Source organism: Mastomys coucha, unplaced genomic scaffold (genome assembly GCF_008632895.1).
Source record: "Mastomys coucha isolate ucsf_1 unplaced genomic scaffold, UCSF_Mcou_1 pScaffold5, whole genome shotgun sequence".
Taxonomy (NCBI): domain Eukaryota; kingdom Metazoa; phylum Chordata; class Mammalia; order Rodentia; family Muridae; genus Mastomys; species Mastomys coucha.
Genome location: NW_022196911.1, coordinates 5,688,740 through 5,708,023, shown reverse-complemented (window position 1 = coordinate 5,708,023; position 19,284 = coordinate 5,688,740).

Here is a 19,284-nt window from a genome sequence, read left to right as displayed (position 1 = left end):
ATTCTGTCACCGTCAATCTCAACCAAAACTGACCACCTACTATGCCTGCAAGGAACTGGGATAAAATTTTTGCAATTGAAACAGTAGGAGTTTTGAAAGCTGATTTGAGGTTATATTAATTATGTACTCTTAACCAAAGTGTTTTATTTGTATCTTTGAAGGTTTTTGGTGTGTGTGTGTGTGTGTGTGTGTGTGTGCATGCATGTATGTGTGTGTTGTGTTTGGTTACATTTCATAATTTGGTGATGCTTTAAAGAGATATGTGTGAATAAATGTCAACTAAATTAGAATATTTCTCAAATGAGTTCTCCTTGCCAGATGAGTTTTATATAGCAATCATGTGTTCAAAAGCTGTACATTTTCCTTCAGAGATTTTTCTTCCATGCAACAACATGGTTCATGTCTGTGATCTCTGAATCCGGAAGGCTGACACAACAGTAAGCAGTATCTTAAGTTTGAAGCCAGCCTGAACTACATAGTGAGACATGGTTGAGAGGGACAGAGAGAGAGAGAGAGAGAGAGAGAGAGAGAGAGAGAGAGAGAGAGAGAGAGAGAGAGAGAGAGAGAGAGAGAGAGAGAGAGAGAGAGAGAGAGAGAGAGAGAGAGAGAGAGAGAGAGAGAAAGGGAGAGAGAGAGAAAGGGAGAGAGAGAGAGAGAAGGAGAGAGAGAGAGAAAGAGAGAGAGGGAGAGAGAGAGAGAGAATAAATGAATGACAATAACCCCTAATCAATCCCAGGGACTGAAATCTACAGCTTAGTTTATAAATACTTCCAGTCTAGGACGTTAATCATTCAATGTATTACAATGTTTCTAGATAGGCAGACAATAATCAAGCTGCCTCCTTTCTTCAAGGTTGGTCTTTGTGGTGCTGGGGATGAAGCCCCAGGTTCTGAGTCTTCTAGGCAAGCGTCCTACCAGCTGAGCTGCACCTCTGCCCATGGTGCCTTGGAGCAAGTTACAGCTTCCCTTCCCTTCAACCTTTCTCCATGGTTGCCTCACTTAGCTTCAGCCTGACCCTCTGATGCTTAGTTTATGTGTGCTGCAGCGTGAGTGAATGTGTGTACATATTTGTGTGTGCATGTGCATGAGTGTGAGGCTGCAAGTACACATGTGTAACATTGAGTGTCTTCCTCAATCACTCTCCACCTTATTTTTGTGAGACAGGATCCATCACTGAACCTGAAACTTGTCTAGTCAATTAGATTGGCTGTCTCGCAAGGCCACTGTCTCCCTAGTGCTCTGCCTGGTTTTTATACATATGTTCCAGAGCACTTAAGTCTTCAAGCTTGGTGGCAAGCACTTTAACTAAAAAAGTGACTTGTATGTGTGTGTTTGCCTGCTTTTCTGTTGTGCCACCAGTGTGTAGGTGTTTGTGAATGCCTAGATAGGGCATTGGGTCCCCGGCCACTGAGGTTGCAGATAGTTGTGATTCTTCTGATGGGGGTGCTAGGAAACAAACCTGAATCCTCTGCATGTCTTCAGCCCCTGAGACAAGAACTTTATTGATTGAACCATCCTCCCAGCCCCTGATTCCTCTTGTGTCGAATGGGAGGGTGGTTGTCTGTGCTGGGTAACATGTGTCCAGCTTGGACCAAGGTTAGCCAACAGGAGAGAAGCATGGACTCATTGTCAATAGTGATATGGATAGATAGCAAAGATATTGGCTACTGAGACACATGTTAGACTAGAGTTTGTGAGAAGTAAATACTATACAAGATGCTTGTAAATACGATGGCTACTTAATGCAAAATCCAACTGTATAATGACTGCTGAGATAGGGAAAAGATAGAAAACACACAAAGTTAGTATAGTACCATAAAATGAAAATACTTAATAGTTTTAATTTCTCTTTATGTCAAACTCACTAAAATTCCAGTAATTATGTTTATTTTTTTTCTTTTTCTTCTCACTTTCTGGGAGCAATACTATAAAAATAAAATGGAAGATTTAAAAAAAAAAGGATAAAGAGGAGAATCTAATATATTCCTTATTCTTCCTTTGATAAATTAAGGAGTCACTGAAAATATTTGAAGACCACAATGCTATCTCTTTATTAACAAAAGTATAGAAATTATGTGTGATATACATAGCAAATATTGTTTAATTAGGGGAGTTTAAGATTCTACATTTAAACACTGTCAATAAGACAAAAAGGCAACCAACAGATTGGGAAAAGATCTTTACCAATCCTACATCTGATAGAGGGCTAATATCCAACATATAAAAAGAACTCAAGAAGTTAGACTTCAGAGAACCAAATAATTTTATTTAAAAAAAAAATGGGATACAGAGCTAAACAAAGAATTTTCGACTGAGGAATATCAAATGACCAAGAAGCACCTAAAGAAATGTCAACATCCTTAGTCATCAGGGAAATGCAAATCAAAACAACCCTGAGATTTCACCTCACACCAGTCAGAATGGCTAAGATCAAAAACTCAGGTGACACAGATGCTGGCAAGGATGTGGAGAAAGAGGGACATTCCTCCATTGCTGGTGGGAATGCAAGCTGGTACAATCACTCTGGAAATCAGTTTGGTAGTTCCTCAGAAAATTGGACATAGTATTACCTGAGGACACAGTTATACCACTCCTGGACATATACCCAGTAGATGCTCCAACATGTAATAAGGACACATGCTCCACTATGTTCATAGCAGCCAGAATAATAGCCAGAAGCTGGAAACAACCCAGATGTCCTTTAATAGAGGAATGGATACAGAAAATGTGGTACCTTTACACAATGAAGTACTACTCAGCTATTAAAAGCAATGACTTTGTGAAATTCACAGGCAAATGGATAGAACTTGAAAATATCATCCTGAGTGAGGTGACCCAATTGTAAAAGAAAACACATGGTATGCACTCATTGATAAGTGGGTACTAGCTCAATAGCTCCGAATAACCAGGATACAATTCATAGACCACATGAAGCTCAATAAGAAGGAAGACCAAAGTATGGGTGCTTCGGTCCTTAGAAGGAGAACAAAATACTCACAGGAGGAAATGTGGAGATAACATGTAGAGCACAGACTAAAGAAAAGGCCACTCAGAGACTGTCCCACCTGGGGATTCATCCCATATACAGTTACCAAACCCAGACACTATTGTGGATGCCAAGAAGTGCATGCTGAAAAGCTCCTGATATGGCTGTCTCCTGAAAGGCCTTGCCAGAGCCTTACAAATACAGAGGCAGATGTTAGCAGCCAACCATTGGACTGAGCACAGGGTCCCTAATAGAGGATTTAGAGAAGGGACTGAAGGAATTGAAGGGGTTTGCAACCCCATAGGAAGAACAACAATATCAACCAACCAGACCCCCCAGAATTCCCAGGGATTAAGCCATCAATAAAGGAGTACACATGGCTCCAGCTGCATATGTTGCAGGAGATGGCCTTGTTATGCACCAATGGATGGAGAGGTCCTTGGTCCTATCAAGGCTTGATAGATGCCCCAGTGTAGGGGAATCAAGTGCCAGGAGACAGGAGTGTGTGTGTGGGTGGAGGAACACCCTCACAGAAGCAGGGGGAGGGAGGATGCGATAGAGTGTTTCCCGGGAGGGAGGGAAACTGGGAAAGGGGATAATATTTGAAATGTAAATAAAAAAAATCTACTAAAAAATATATGATTAAAAAAAAGATTCTACATTTAATACTCAAGTTCAGTAAACTTAAACCACAACAAAAGAAAATGAATTCTTAATTCATTTAAATTATATGTATGTATGTACATCCACGTGTGGACTTGTGTGCCACTGTACATGTGTGGAGATAAGAGGAACAGAGAGTTTGCTGCAAGAGTGTATCTCTTAGGAATGTCAGAAGCTGCACTTAGAGTCTCCCCACCTAAGCTGAACAAAGGCAACCCCCATAGACATACTAATGTGACTGGAGGAAGGCGAAACTCTCTCGGCTCCCACCTTAGATAAGGAATTATAGACACCGAAGGAATGCTGAGAGTGGAGGAGTAGTCTCCTTCAGGGTAAGTGCACCAACTGGTTACCCAGTACCAAATGATCAGTCCTGAAAACATACATACCAGTAACATTATCCAGACTGAGTAGGTTATATTTAGGAATAAATGTATATATGCATATATACACATACATATTCATCATATACATCATATCATTATATATACCATATACATCACATAAATCATATATATACACATATATACCACATCATTATATATCATATACATCATGCACATGCACATACACATATATACATGTAACAACAGTGGAAAAAAGTCTATAAGGTTGAAAAGGAGGAAGAAGGGTTGAAGGAAGGAAGGAAAGGGACAAATGATGTAATTTCAAAATTATCACAAAATCAAAAATTTAAAAATTGCCTACTTTAAATCATGACAGAATTCAAATGCTCATGTGAGAATAGGAGTTAATGTAACTAATATATATTCTGCTACACATTATTATGATGTCTTGATGTAACACATTACCTCGTGAATTGCCAATAGTGTTTTGGGGGTATAAAACACTGTAATGGAACCAAATGCCCCCAGGAACCTATTCCAAACTGTTTTCATGAACTCAGGATTTATCGTTCCCAGGCATATTTTTGAACTTTTAACATACTGTAATTATAAAATATATAATGATATAATATATAGTATCAGTTTTAAAAATGTAAGCTTTTTGTTAGCAGTGTATTACCATATTCCTCTGCTGACTATTGTTGGTTCAACATTATGCATGAGAATTATTCATGGGGCTGGATATAGCTTTAGTGCATCAGCTCTCTGGGGTTCCGTTGAATGGACATGGATGGTTTTATTTACCCATTCTCCTATGGAGGGACATTGGAGTTGTTTGCATTTTTTTTTGTTGTACAAATAACGCTGAGCCCATTATGCCTGCCTGTACAGATGCAGGTCTTTCCCCAGAGTATGATTCTCAACGCATAGCCCATCAGTCCCCTGGGGTCCACACTGTTTTTTCTAGAGGGTCTTCAAGGTTGAAACTATTTTCATAATAAGGTTGAGATATGATCTGCCGCCTTCTCTGTGCCTATATTTGCATCCACAGTAAAAGGCATTGACTGGTCACATCACAGTGGAGCCTAGTGTGAATCACAACATCTGCAGAAATGATGCTGGTAGGTTTTGAATCTTCACCACCTTGTGTTGGCTGAATATCCTCGAAGCGATAAACATGAGGAGTCATATCTTCAGCCCTTAAATGCTTCTTAGAACTCCCTGTGCCATAGTGGGAAAGGTGGCTGGAAGAACTTCCATTCATGTGTCATCGTAGTTCAAGTTACTGGCCAGCCCTTTCCCCAGCCCTTCATGTTTGCTATGAAGGACAACTGGCAGATGAAACACACTATGGTTACACAACACTCACAGGGGCTTAGACAGCTAGTGGGCTGCCTCATAGCGTGTGTCTATAACAAAGTCTCTTAGTCCAGATGACTATAAATAATAGAAAGTTTATTTCTTCTCAGTCTTGGGGGTTGAAAAATGTAAAAATGGTTGCTGGCAGGTTTTGTGTCTGGTAGGGCTCTTGTCTTCGTATCCCAGATGGTACCTTGAATGCATCATCTTCACTGAGAGAAAGAATAAATGTTTGAGCATCCTCTGAATCCCTAACCTGGTTCAGGAGATCTCTGCTGTCTGGACTTGCCTTCACATCTCTCACAGGCTCCACCTCCTTAAATGTCACATGGACTAGTGAGTTTTGCCATGTGAGTTCTGGAGCACATGTATTAAAAAATGAATAAGATGAATTTCACCTCAGTGAGAATTGGCGGTGGATGTGACCAGTCACAAAACTCAAGCCTCCAAGAAAAAAACTGTTAACAATTTAGTGAAACCAGCCTTTCTAGAATTACTGAATAGTCGAAAATACTTTAGGTAGGGCTAAATAGTAATGCTAACAGAACATTTTCTATTGTATAACGAAGGTGCTCACATTTGGAGGAGCCATTGAAAAAGTAATTTCATAACTCAGTCTTTCCTGGTGACAAATCTGTGATATTGCAAAATTATGCAAGGACAAAAGATCTATTCCATATGTTAGGCTAAATTCCTTCAGATACTTTGACCAAAACATCATCAATACTCTCCCTTTGGGTTGTAGAGATGGCCTTTGCTTTGAACAATCTGTTAACTGAAATTGCCATTTCAACATGTGAGAGAGAACTTAGTGGGATATTGATGTTAATTGTAAATACTATTTCTCATTCCTACTTTCTCTTATACTGAGTACTGGTAAATGCAACCCACATAAAAGCTCTTTGCAATTTTTAATCATTAAGGAAGTGAAAGGATTCAAAGACAGAATGTTTTGGTTGCTATTGTTGTGGGGAGAAACCGCAGGAGTGGGGCTGCTGGGAGGTGTTCAAAGGGCTCTGGAGGCTGCTAAGACATTTATATTTCACACTAGGATGGGAAAATGTTATCTCCTCATATTCTCATCAGAATTCTGCTTGTTAGACTCTGAAGTTTCCTAATCTGAATGTATGGACTGCTCCCTCACCTCTCTGTTAACATCTCTAGTGAGTCTGACGTTTACTGGCCTTTTTGGTGTACCCGCGTTATCAATAGCTCATTCAAGACTCATGCTCCATTACCTCTCCCGACATGCTTACTAGGCTGTCTTCCTTCTTTGCTTCACTGATTGATAAGTGTTCCTTATACTCCTTAGCTTCTTGTAGTCTTTTTCTCATAGCATAACTTTCCTTTAAATCTTAATCACATTTTGCCAAATGTCTTTTTTTTTTTTTTTGTAGTACAGTCAATTTGTCATCGTTTTCTTTTTGGTTTGATTTTACATTGCCTAAGAGTTCTTTCTATCCAGTCCAGACACGACTACTCCTTTGTTTCCTTCTAAAATTGTTAGGTTTGCTTCTTCACACCTAGGCCTGCAAGCATCTTGTATTGGATGTAGGATACGGTGTGAGGAGGGGATCAACCTGCAGTCTCTCTGTTGTGATCAACTTCTCACTGCTTTTTAATGACCAGAGAGAGCATCCTTCCCTGCTGGTCTGTATTGCCCTGCCTATCACAAGTATTTCTGCTAAGCACGTGCCTGTGTCTAGGGATCATGTGTCTACCCCTTCACTTGTGCCTTTGCTTCTCTTTCACTTTATACTAATTCTTACATGGTAAGGATTTCTCCTACTTTGTTCATCAAGCCTTTCTTCCCTGTTCTTAGCTTTTAGGCATAGAAGCAAATGTCATCTGATGCACAGAGTTCTCTGACAAACCTTACTTGGTCTTTAATTTTAATTTGTAACATTATTTGAGATAATCAAAGTAGTATAATTAATCTTAAAAATCCTTGAGGTATTTCTTAATCCTTTGACAAATGCTTGTAATTTTCTATGTAAAGATCTCACATCTTTTGTTAAGTTTATTTCTTGGGATCTAAAGAATATTCACTCAGTGAGGTTTTATTCATTTTATGTTGATTTTTTTATCCAGTGCTCTTTTTAAACATTTACTTTATTTTAATAATTCATCTGTAGATCCTTTAGAGTATCTATGTAGTCCTTAACATCATTTGTAACTAAACTTTACATACTTCATTATTCTATTGAATTCCTGAGTCCTGTGTTATTACAAATAGAAGAATTGGTCATTACTTTTGTATCACTTCTGATTTTTATTAAGTGCTTATAAAGTCACATGACTAGGTACAATGAGTATACAGTTTTCAGTAAGCATGTCTTCCAGGGACTCTTCATTTCTTTATACTGAACATGTTTTTCAACAATTAGCCTTGAATCATGTTAGTTTTGTCTTCATCTGCGACACGATGTATTTTAAAAAAGCGTTTTTACTACAGAATGTATTGCTAGTTTGTATGACAATGAACCCATTAGTGAATTGTTTGATATAGAGCCTTCTTTCATATTTTTTGTAGTTAAATGTATTTGAGCATCATCTCTAGGATATTATTCACAATTATTTTTATTACTACTTCATACGTTTATCTCTTGACATCTTTAAACTGTCACCTATTAAACCCATTGCTGTGTAGCTTTCTGCTCCCACGGCAGTTCATCTGCTTTAATAATGGGGATACATCACGTGCCTTCTTCCTTTTCCAGAATCAGAGACAGGTTGGGGATTTTCTTGTTCTTGCCACTCTTAGAAGCCTGGGGTGGATTTATTTGTAATGTAGTCTGGCTGTAAACTCATTCGGCTTGACTTTTCATCATCAGTTCAATTTCTTGACTTGTTTTATTTAACCTTTCTTTATTTCTTCTTAGGTCATTACTGGAAATTTATTTTCTTCCAGAAACTAGTGTCTTGTTCTTAGATATCATGCAAATACACTTCTGGTGCTGTTTGCTGCCATGAAAGCTACTCCTAAGGGAGGGGGCTTGCATGTCAGTTCCAACTTAGGGGCCTCTGGATCCTGAGACTGAAGAGCATGAGACTTCAGCAGTGTGGCAGCCAGGCAGTGGTAGCACACGCCTTTAATCCCAGCACTTGGGAGGTAGAGGCAGGCGGATTTCTGAGTTCAAGGCCAGCCTGGTCTACAGAGTGAGTTCCAGGACAGCCAAGGCTATACAGAGAAACCCTGTCTTAGGGGGGAAAAAAAAGAAAGAAAAGAAATGTAAAGCAATGTGGCTTCCACCTCTGGGAGCAATTAAGGGTATACCATTCCATACAGCAAGTATAGAAATCAGAGGACAACTAGCAGGGGTCAATTCTTTCTTCTGCCATAAGGCTCCCAGGTCATCAGGCTGGGCACCAAATATTTTTACTCCTGTTGAGCCATCTCATTGGCTAGTCCTGTATTTAATACTTAGAAATGCACATAAGCCAGCTTTGGATTTTATCTGTTATTTCTTTTTAAAAATGTCTTTTCTTTTTTTTGTGATTATAGCTACATCATTTCTCCCAATGCTTTCTTCCCTCCAAATCCTCCCAAATCCACGTGCTTGCTTTCTTTCAAATGTATGGCCTGTCTTTTCATTAGTTGTTACACACACACACACAGACACTCTTAAATGTAACCTGCTAAGTCTATATAATGTTACTTGTATGTGTGTTTTCAGGGCTGAGCGTCAGGTATTAGGTAACCTATTTGGTGTGTCCTTCCCTGGGGAAGAGCATTTCCTCCCCTCGTAGGCTTCCTTACTTGCCTGTGGTTTATACATAGTCTTGAAACTTCACAGTCTTTCTCTCATTCATGTTAGCATGTTTTTTTTTCTTCTATTGGATATTTTCTTTATTTACATTTCAAATGTTATCCCCTTTCCAGGTTTCCCTTCCAGAAGCACCCTTAACCTTTCCCCTTTCTCCCTGCTTCTATGAGGATACTCCCCCGCCCACACACTCACTCCCACTTTCCTGCACTGGCATTCCCCTACACTGGGGCATCAAACCTTCACAGGACCAAGGGCTGCTCTACCTGCTGATGTCCAACAAGGCCATCCTCTCCTACATATGTGGCTAGAGCCATGGGTCCCCCCCATGTGTACTCTTTGGTTAGTGGTTTAGACCCTGGGAGCTCTAGGGGGTCTGATTGGTTGATATTGTTGTTCTTCCTATGGGGTTACAAACCCCTTCAGCTACTTCAGTCCTTTCTCTAATTCCTCGATTTGGGACCCCGTGCTCAGTCCAATGGTTGTCTGCAAGCATCTGCCTTTGTAAATGTCAGGCTCTAGCAGAGCCTCTCAGGAAACTCTGTCAGGCTCCTGTCAGTAAGCACTTCTTGGCATCCAAAATAGTGTCTGAATTTGGTGACTGTGTATGGGATGGATCCCTAGGTGGCACAGTCTCTGGATTGCCTTTCCTTTAGTCTCTGCTCCACACTTTGTCTCCAAATTTCCTCCTGTGAGTATTTTGTTCTCCTTCTAAGAAGCACAAGCATCAACACTTCGGTTTTCCTTCTTCTTGAGCTTCATATGGTCTGTGAATTACATCTTTGGTATTCTGAGCTTTTGGCCTAATATCCACTTATAAGTGAGTGCATATTTTGTGTGTTCTTTTGTGACTGGGTTACCTCACTCAGGATGATATTTACAAGTCTCATCTATTTGCCTGTGAATTTCGCAAAGTCATTGCTTTTAATAGCTGAGTAGTATTCCACTGTGTAAATGTACCATATTTTCTTTATCCATTCCTCTGTTGAAGGACATCTGGGTTGTTTCCAGCTTCTGGCTATTATATATATGGCTGCTATGAACATAGTGGAGCATGTGTCCTTATCACACGTTGGAGCATCTTCTGAGTATATGCCCAGGAGTGGTACTGCTGGGTCATCAGGTAGTACTATGTCCAGTTTTCTGAGGAACAGGCAGACTGATTTCCAGAGTGGTTGTACCAGATTGCAATCTCATTAGTAATGGAGGAGTGTTCCTCTTTCTCCACATCCTTGCCAGCATCTGCTGTCACCTATGTTTTTGATCTTAGTCATTTTCACTGGTATAAAGTAGAATCTCAGGAACATTTTAATTTGCATTTCCCTGATGATTAAGGATGTTGATAATTTCTTTAGGTGCTTCTCAGCCATACTAGTTCCTTCAGTTGAGAATTCTCTGTTTAGCTCTGTTCCCCATTTTTTAAAATAGGGTTATTTGGTTCTCTGGAGTCTAACTTCTTAAGTTCTTTGAATATATTGATATTAACTCTCTATCAGATGTAGGATTGCTAAAGATGTTTTCCCAATTGGTTGATTGCCATTTTATCCTATTAACAGTGTCCTTTGCCTTACAGAATCTTTGTAATTTCATGAGGTCTCATTTATCAATTCTTGATCTTAGAGCATAAACCATTGATGTTCTCTTCAGGAAATTTTCCCTTGTGGCCATGTGCTTGAGGCTCTTCCTCACTTTCTTTTCTATTAGTTTCCATGCATATGGTTTTATGTGGAGGTCCTTGATCCACTTGAACTTGAGCTTTGTACAGGGAGATTAGAATGGATCAATTTGCATTCTTCTACATGTTGACTGCCAGTGGAACCAGCACCATTTGTTGAAAATGCCATCTTTTTACCACTGGATTGTTTTAGCTTCTTTGTCAAAGATCAAGTGACCATAGGTGTATGGGTTCATTTCTGGGTCTTCAGTTCTATTCCATTGATCTACCTGCCTGTCACTGTGCCAATACAATGCAGTTTTTAATCACTATTGCTCTGTTGTACAGTTTGAGGTCAAGTATGGTGATTTCTCCAGAAGTTCTTTTATTGTTGAGAATAATTTTTCACTATCCTGGGTTTTTTGTTATTCCAAATGAATTTGAGAATTGCTCTTTCTAACTCTATGAAGAATTGAGTTGGAATTTTGATGGGGATTGCATTGAATCTGTAGATTGCTTTCAGGAAGATGACCATGTTTTCCTATATTAATCCTGTCAATCCAGCCAATCCATGAGCATCTTTCCTTCTTCTGAGGTTTTCTTCAATTTCTATCTTCAGAGACTTGAAGTTCTTTTTGAACAGATCTTTCCCTTGTTTGGTTAGAGTCACACCAAGATATTTGATATTGTTTGTGACTGTTGTGAAGGGTGTCATTTCCCTAATTTCTTTCTCAGCCTGTTTATCCTTTAAGTATAGAAAAGCTACTGATTTGTTTGAGTTAATTTTATATCCAGCCACTTTGTTGAAGTTGTTGACCAGCTGGTGGAATTTTTGGGGTCTCTCATGTATACTATCATATCACCTGCAAATAGTGACTTCTTCCTTTCCAGTTTGTTATCCCTTTGACCTCCTTTTGTTGTCTAATTGCTCTAGCTAGAATTTCAAGTACTATATTGAATAGGTAGGGAGAGAGTGGGCAGCCTTGTCTAGTCCCTGATTTTAGTGGGATTGCTTCAAGTTTCTCTCCATTTAGTTTGATGTTGGCTACTGGTTTGCTGTATATTGCTTTTACTATGTTTACGTATGTGCCTTTAATTCCTGATCTTTCCAAGACTTTTAACATGAAGGGATGTTGAATTTTGTCAAATGGTTTTTCAGCATCTAATGAAATGATCATGTGGTTTTTTTATTTGAGTTTGTTTATGTAGTAGATTTAGTTGATGGATTTCCATATATTGAACTATCCCTCCAGCCCTGGGATACAGCCTACTTGATCACGGTGAATGATCATTTTGATGTGTTCTTAGATTCAGTCTTTGAGAATTTTATTGAGTATTTTTGAATCAATATTCATAGGGGAAATTGGTCTGAAGTTCTCTTTCTTTGTTGGGTCTTTGTATGGTTTTGGTATCAGCCTAACTGTGGATTCATAGAATGAATTGGGTAGTGTTCCTTCTGTTTCTATTTTGTGGAATAGTTTGAAGAGTATTGGTATTAGGTCTTCTTTGAAGATCTCATAGAATTCTGCACTAAATCCATTTGGTCCAGGCTTTTTTGGTTTGGGAGACTTTTAATGACTGTTTCTATTTCTTTAGGGGTCATGGGACTGTTTAGATGGTTTATCTGATCCTGATTTAACTTTTGTATTTGTTATCTGTCTATAAAATTGTCCATTTCATCCAGATTTTGTAGTTTTGTTGAGTATAGGCTTTTGTAGTTTCTGTTGTTATGTCTCCCTTTTCATTTCTGATTTTGTTAATTTGGATACTGTCTCTGTGCCCTGTGGTTAGTCTGGCTAAGGGTTTATTTATCTAATTGATTTTGTCAAAGAACCACCTCCTGGTTTTGTTGATTCTTTGTATCGTTCATTTGGATTCTACTTGATTGATTTCAGCCCTGAGTTTGATTATTTCCTGCCATCTACTCCTCTTGGGTGTATTTGCTTCTTTTTGTTCTAGAGTGTTCAGGTGTGCTGTTAACCTGCTAATGTATGCTCTCTCCAGTTTCTTTTTGGAGGCACTCAGAGTGTTTTCCTCTTAGCACTACTTTTATTGTATCCCATAAGTTTGTGTATGTTGTACCTTCATTTTCATTAAATTCTAAAAAGTCTTTAATTTCTCTCTTATTTCTTCTTTGACCAAGTTATCACTGAGTAGGGAGTTGTTCAGCTTCCATGTGTATGTGGGATTTCTGTTGTTTTTGTTGTTATTGAAGTCTGGCCTTATTCCATGGTGATCTGGTAGGATAAATTGGATTATGTTGACTTTCTTGTATCTGTTGAGGCCTGTTTTGTGATGATTATATGGTCAATTTTGGAGAAGGTACCATGAGGTACTGAGAAAAAGGTATTTTCTTTTGTTTTAGGATGAAATGTTCTATAGATATCTGTTAAATCCATTTGGCCCATAACTTCTATTAGTTTCACTGTATCTCTGTTTAGTTTCTGTTTCCCTGATCTGTCCACTGATAAGAATAGAGTGTTGAAGTCTCTCACTATTATTGTGTGAGGTGCAATGTGTGCTTTAAGCTTTAGTAAAGTTTCTTTTATGAATGCAGGTGACCTTTCATTTGGAGCATAGATGTTGAGAATTGAGAGTTCTTCTGGGTAGATTTTCTTTTGATGAGTATGAAATGTCCTTTTTTTTTTTTTTTTGCTATTAAACCTTGTTCTGACACCTTCCCACTTAGTTGTCCATATCATGCCATCTGTATAAGGTAGTTCTCCACTGTTTTAGTTTTTCAGGCTTTACAAGTGCTAAGTTACTTAATCTGGCCTGGGCTGACTGATCCAGAACTTGGGCTAAGATACTGTTTCTCATTTCTGCTTCCCTTTGTTTTGCTTCCTGTTGGGCTGCAGCACCAGGATCTCCTCTGCTTAGCCTGCAGCTTGGCCAGCCTCTACTTCCTCAGCACCTTGAGTTCTTCGTCCACGATGGCGTGGCTGTCCCACATCGCCCCTTCCTTATCTTTTTTGATGACTTTTAGTTGACAGTTGAATTTATTTGATATTAGAACTACTCCAGCTTGTTTATTGGGACCATTTGCTTAGAAAATTCTTTTCTAGACCTTTAGTCTAAGGTAGTATCTGTCTTTGTCACTGAGATGTGATGCAGCAAAATGCTGCGTCCTGTTTATGTATCCAGTCTGTTAGTCTATGTCTTTAAGTCGGGAATTGAGTCCATTGATGTTAAGCTATAACATCAATATTAAGAATATTAATGGTGATATTAAGGAATAGTGATTGTTGCTTCCTGTTATGTTTGTGTGGCTATCTTCTTTTGGTTTTATTGAAAGATTACTTTCTCGCTTTTTCTACAGTGTAGTTTCCCTCCTTGTGTTGGAGTTTTCCATCTATTATCCTTTGTAGGGATAGATTTGGGGAAAGATATTATATAAATTTGGGTTTTTCATGGAATATCTTGATTTCTTCATCCATATTAATTAAGAATTTTGCTGGGTATAGTAGCCTGGGCTGGCATTTATATTTTCTTATGGTCTGTATGACATCTGCCCAGAATCTTCTAGATTTCATAGTCTCTGTTGAGAAGTCTGGTGTAATTCTCATAGGTCCGCTTTTATATGTTACTTGACTTTTTCCCTTACTGCTTTTGATATTCTTTCTTTGTTTTGTGTATTTGATGTTTTGACTATTATGTAACAGGAGGGATTTCTTTTCTGGTTCAATCTATTTGGAGTTGTGTAGGGTTCTAATATTTTTATGAGCATTTCTTTCTTTAGGTTAGGGAAGTTTTCTTCTATAATTTTGTTGAAGATATTTACTGTTCTTTTAAGTTGGGAATCTTCACTCTGTTCTATACTTATTATTCTTATCAATATGTCCTGGATTTCCTGAATGTTTGGGCTAGGAGCTTTTTTTGCGTTTTGTGTTTTCTTCGACTGTTGTGTCAATGTTTTCTATGGTGTCTTCTGCACCTGAGATTCTCTTCTATGTCTTGTATTCTGTTGGTGATGGTTGCATCTGACTCCTCATCTCTTTCCTAGGTTTTTTATGTCCAGGGTTGTCTCCATTTGTGATTTCTTTATTGTTTCTACTTTCATTTTTAGATGCTGGATGGTTTTGTTCAATTCCTTCACCTGTTTGGTTGCGTTTTCGTGCAATTCTTTAAGGGATTTTTGTGTTTCCTCTTTAAGAGCTTCTTTCTACCTGTTTTCCTGTATTTCTTTAAGGGAGTTATTTATGTCTTTCTTAAAGTCCTCTATCATCATCATGAGATGTGATTTTAAATCAGAGTTGTGCTTTTCTGGTGTGTTGGGGTATCCATGATTTGCTCTTATGGGAGAACTGGGTTTTGATGATGCCAAGTAGCCTTAGTTTCTGTTGCTTATGTTCTTGCCCTTGTCTCCTGCAATCTGGTTATTTCTGGTGTTAGCTGGTCTTGCTGTCTTTGACTGTGGCTTGTCCCTCTTGCAAGCTTGTATGTTAGCACTCCTGGGAGACAAGTTCTTACTGGGAGAAATTTGGGTATGGAGAGCTGTGGCACAAGGTCAGCTCTGGGTACAGATAGAAACCAGAAGGATCCTGTCCCCAGCTATTCCTTGGTTCCTGTGTCCTAATGGCTCTGGACAGGTCCCTCTTGGGCCAGGAATTTGAACAGAAGTGGTGGTCTCACCTGTGCTCTCAGATGTGTCAGCACTCCTGGGAGACCAGCTCTTTCCTGGTGGGAATTGGTAGCAGACCAGTTCTCTCTGGGAGAAATTTTGGTATGGAGGGCTGTAGCACAGGGTCAGCTCTGGGCACAGATGGAAACTGGAAGCCCATGTTAGCATATTAATATGTCTATTACTGTTGTCCACGTTCAGCTCATGCTTGGACAGTCTTGTTGGTTGGTGAGACTTAATGGGTGTGGCTCCTGACATTCCCAGGAGAAACTATCTCACATAAAACCCTATGATCCTCTGGCCCTTACAATCATTCTGTAATGTTCCCTGAGCCTTAGGTGCGGGAGTCATGTTGTAGATGTTTCCATTGTTGGGACTATGATCTGCAGCTCTCCATTGTGATTGGTTGTTGTTTTCTGTAATAATCTCTACCACAAAGAGAATTTTCCTTGAGGAGGGATGAAGAACCCACATGTTTGTAAGCATAAGGAGAAATATTTAGAATGTAGTTAGGACAGGAGGAGGGAGGAGGGTAACATGACTGTAACGGTGTCTGAGGAAGTCACAAGGAATCATCCTATTAACCATCTATCTTAAAAACTCAACCTGTTAATACATGCAAGTCTGTGAATAAATATACGCATGTAATTTATAAATTTTTTTTATCTGAGCTGACAATGCTCCCTCTAAGAACCAAAGACTAACTAATAAAAATCCTCAGTCCTAGGGGTGAGAAGCCCTCTTGTGAATTGTTGGTCAGAGTTGTTCAGGAGACTGCTAAAACACACAGTCTATGCCGTTGATGGCTCCCCAGAGGTGGAAGATAAGTCCCAATTGCTGAAGACATGCACAACAGTCTCAAGGTCCAAAGGCCCCTAAGTTGGAACTGACATGGAAGCCTTTTTCCCTTAGGAACTAGCTTTCATGGTACCAGACAACACCATGCAAGCTTCCAAAAGAGGGAAGCCACAGTCTGATGCCCATGAACCACATAGATAACCAGAATGGCATGATAACTGTAAGGATGCTGCAGTGCCATGCATACCGTGGGTGGTGACTGACAGCTGAAGTGGAAACTTCTAGTTGTTTGGAAAGTTGGTTATGTCAAATAATGTTTTGCTGGGGCACACAGTTAAAAAGATGTCTCGTTAAAGCAGAGAGAACGTTTTCCTGAAGTAGACACGGGTGAAAGGATGTTTTGATACAGCAAACACGTGAAAGGACCTGTGATCAAGGGTTATAAGTATGACCCCACAAACAGTGCGAGATGAGCACTGAGCGTTGGTTTGGTTGGTTCTGCTAAGCTCACTATGCTTTGCTAACAACATGCATGCACTGGTTTGCCTCACATAGCATTTTTGAGCTTAATATGTGGTAATATTGCCATTGAGAGAAACTCACCCAAGACCTGCTGGTGAGGTTCCTGTGGCAGCTTGCCACTTCCACGACCTCGTCTCAGGCCCACTGGTGAGTCTTGTGGTCTCTTCAGGATTGAACTACAGCTGCCTGGTGTCTGCCTGCCTAGAGGACTGGTCTGTAGGTGCTCAGTTGTATCTGGTGTTTGCAACAGGGTAGAACTGATGAGAAAGAAGATCAAGCTCACCCTCAAAGAATGATTACTGAGCAGGTCCACTTCCCCCATCTCCTAATATCTTTTCTCTCCCACTACCTCTGCTGGGTGGTGGCCTAGAAGAGAGATGGAATCATTATTAAAAGTAGGTTGCAAAAAATTTATGCCTACAGACAGCTTTCTTTTGTTTTTATTAGATATTTTCTTTATTTACATGTAAATTTCTCCTTCACAGTTTCCCCTCCAAAAAACAAAGAAACAAACAAAAACAACAAAAACAACCCCCTGTTGCCTCTCTCCTCCCCATGCTTGCCACCCCCCCTCCCACTTATTGGCCCTGGCATTCCCCTACACTGGGGCATAGAACCTTCACAGGGCCGAGGTCCTCTCCTCCTATTGATGATCAAATTGCAATCCACTACTATACACATACTGCCAGAACAATCAGACCCCTCCATGTGCAGTCCTTGGTTGGTGGTTGAGATCCTGGAAGCTCTGAGGGTACTAGTTAGTTCATATTGTTGTTCGTTCTAAGGGGCTGCAAACCCCTCAGCTCCATTGGTCCTTTCTCTAACTCCTTCACTGGGGACCCTGTACTCAGTTCAATGGATGGCTGTGAGCCTCTACATCTATATTATTCAGGTACTGTCAGAGCCTCTCAGGAGATAGCTATATTTAGGCTGGCTTGCCCTTCCTTCGGTCTCTGCTCCATAGTTAATCTCTGCAACTCCTTCCTTGGGTATTTGGTTCTCCCTTTTAAGAAGGAATGAAATGTATAGACAGCTTTCTAATTGGACTTAAGACCTGGTCAGTAAGAAAGAGACCATCCTGGTACTGAGAACCTAGGCAATAATCCAGGGCTAGTAAAGTCACCGTTCTTAGAGAAGAACCTCCAACTATAATCTTAGTAAAGCAGCATAATCCTTAACTACATTTGTTATCATTTTATGACTATTCTTTAATTATAATCTTATTTTGTGTGTATTTTCCCCTTCTTTAGATTTACTATTTCTTCAGGTCTTCAAACTGAATATTCATTCAGATATTTCTGGTTTCTAATAACTGATTTTAATGTCATAAGTTTATCTTTAAATTATAGTTTAGCTCACCCATACATTTTAATAAGTAACAATTTCTTACTAATTTGGACTTTACTTAACTATTCATTTTAATGTTTCCAAACATACGTTTTGTTCTGTCTTTGTTGATTTCTAATTTAGTTGATATCACTGTCAGGGGGTGATGAGTGTGATTCAAGATCTTTGAAATCTTGGTCTTGGGCCAATATTTGTAGACATTCCACATGTTCACTAAAAGGATTTAGCCTTTTGTGATATGTGATTCTCTTTGTTTCTATTAGATCAAGCTGGTCAATTTTGCTGTGCCAAACATCTACATTCTAACTAGTACTAATTACCCTCTATAATTATCAATTTGCCTGTGCAAATTTCCCTATTTCTGCTTTACATATTATAAAGTTATGCCATGCATACTAATTTCATCATGCACTGAACTGTCCTTATTTCTTTGTATTAATATTTTGTGAACTTTGTATTTTTTTGTTATTAGTGTTGAAATAGCAGCTTCATTTTGTGCAGTATTTGAGAAGCACATATGTGTCTTGTCCTGGATTGGTATCCATCTGTGTGATATTGCTCTAGGTGTGTCTTTTGTTTGTAGTATGTGGCTAGATTAAAAAATGAACAGGATAGCTCAGAGAGGTAGTCCAGGAGATATGAGCACTGGCTGCATTTCTAGACCCTGGCTTAATTCCCAGTACCTATATCAAGTGATTCACAACCACCTTTAACTCCAGAAAACCTAATACCCTCTTCTGGCTTTGGGTGTCCCCCACCCCACTACATATGCAGATACACAAAAAAAATACATAAATATTTAAAAAACAAAACCCCAATAGGAGGACCACTTTAGACACATTCACCACACGATTGCTTATGCATGGGGAGTATTTCTCCTACCTTTAGTGTCTTGCTCAGTTATCCTTCCTTGCATCCCTTTTCCTTTTCCTCAATTGTATCGAGGGGAGGTACTGTTTCTCTCTCTTACGTTTTCTTTTCTTCAGATGATATAGAAGCTTCCAAGCACATTTCTAGTGTTAATAATTAATCTTAAAGGTTAATATTTAGGGGCTGGAGAGATGGCTCAGAAGTCATACTTCTCAGAAGTTAGAAGGACACATTCTTCTCATGCAGAGGCCCAGAATTTGGTTCTCAGAAGCCGTGTTGGGCAGGTCCCAGGTACTTGTAATTTCAGGGTATCTGTTGCTTCTTCCAGACTATGAGGGTGTCTGCACACA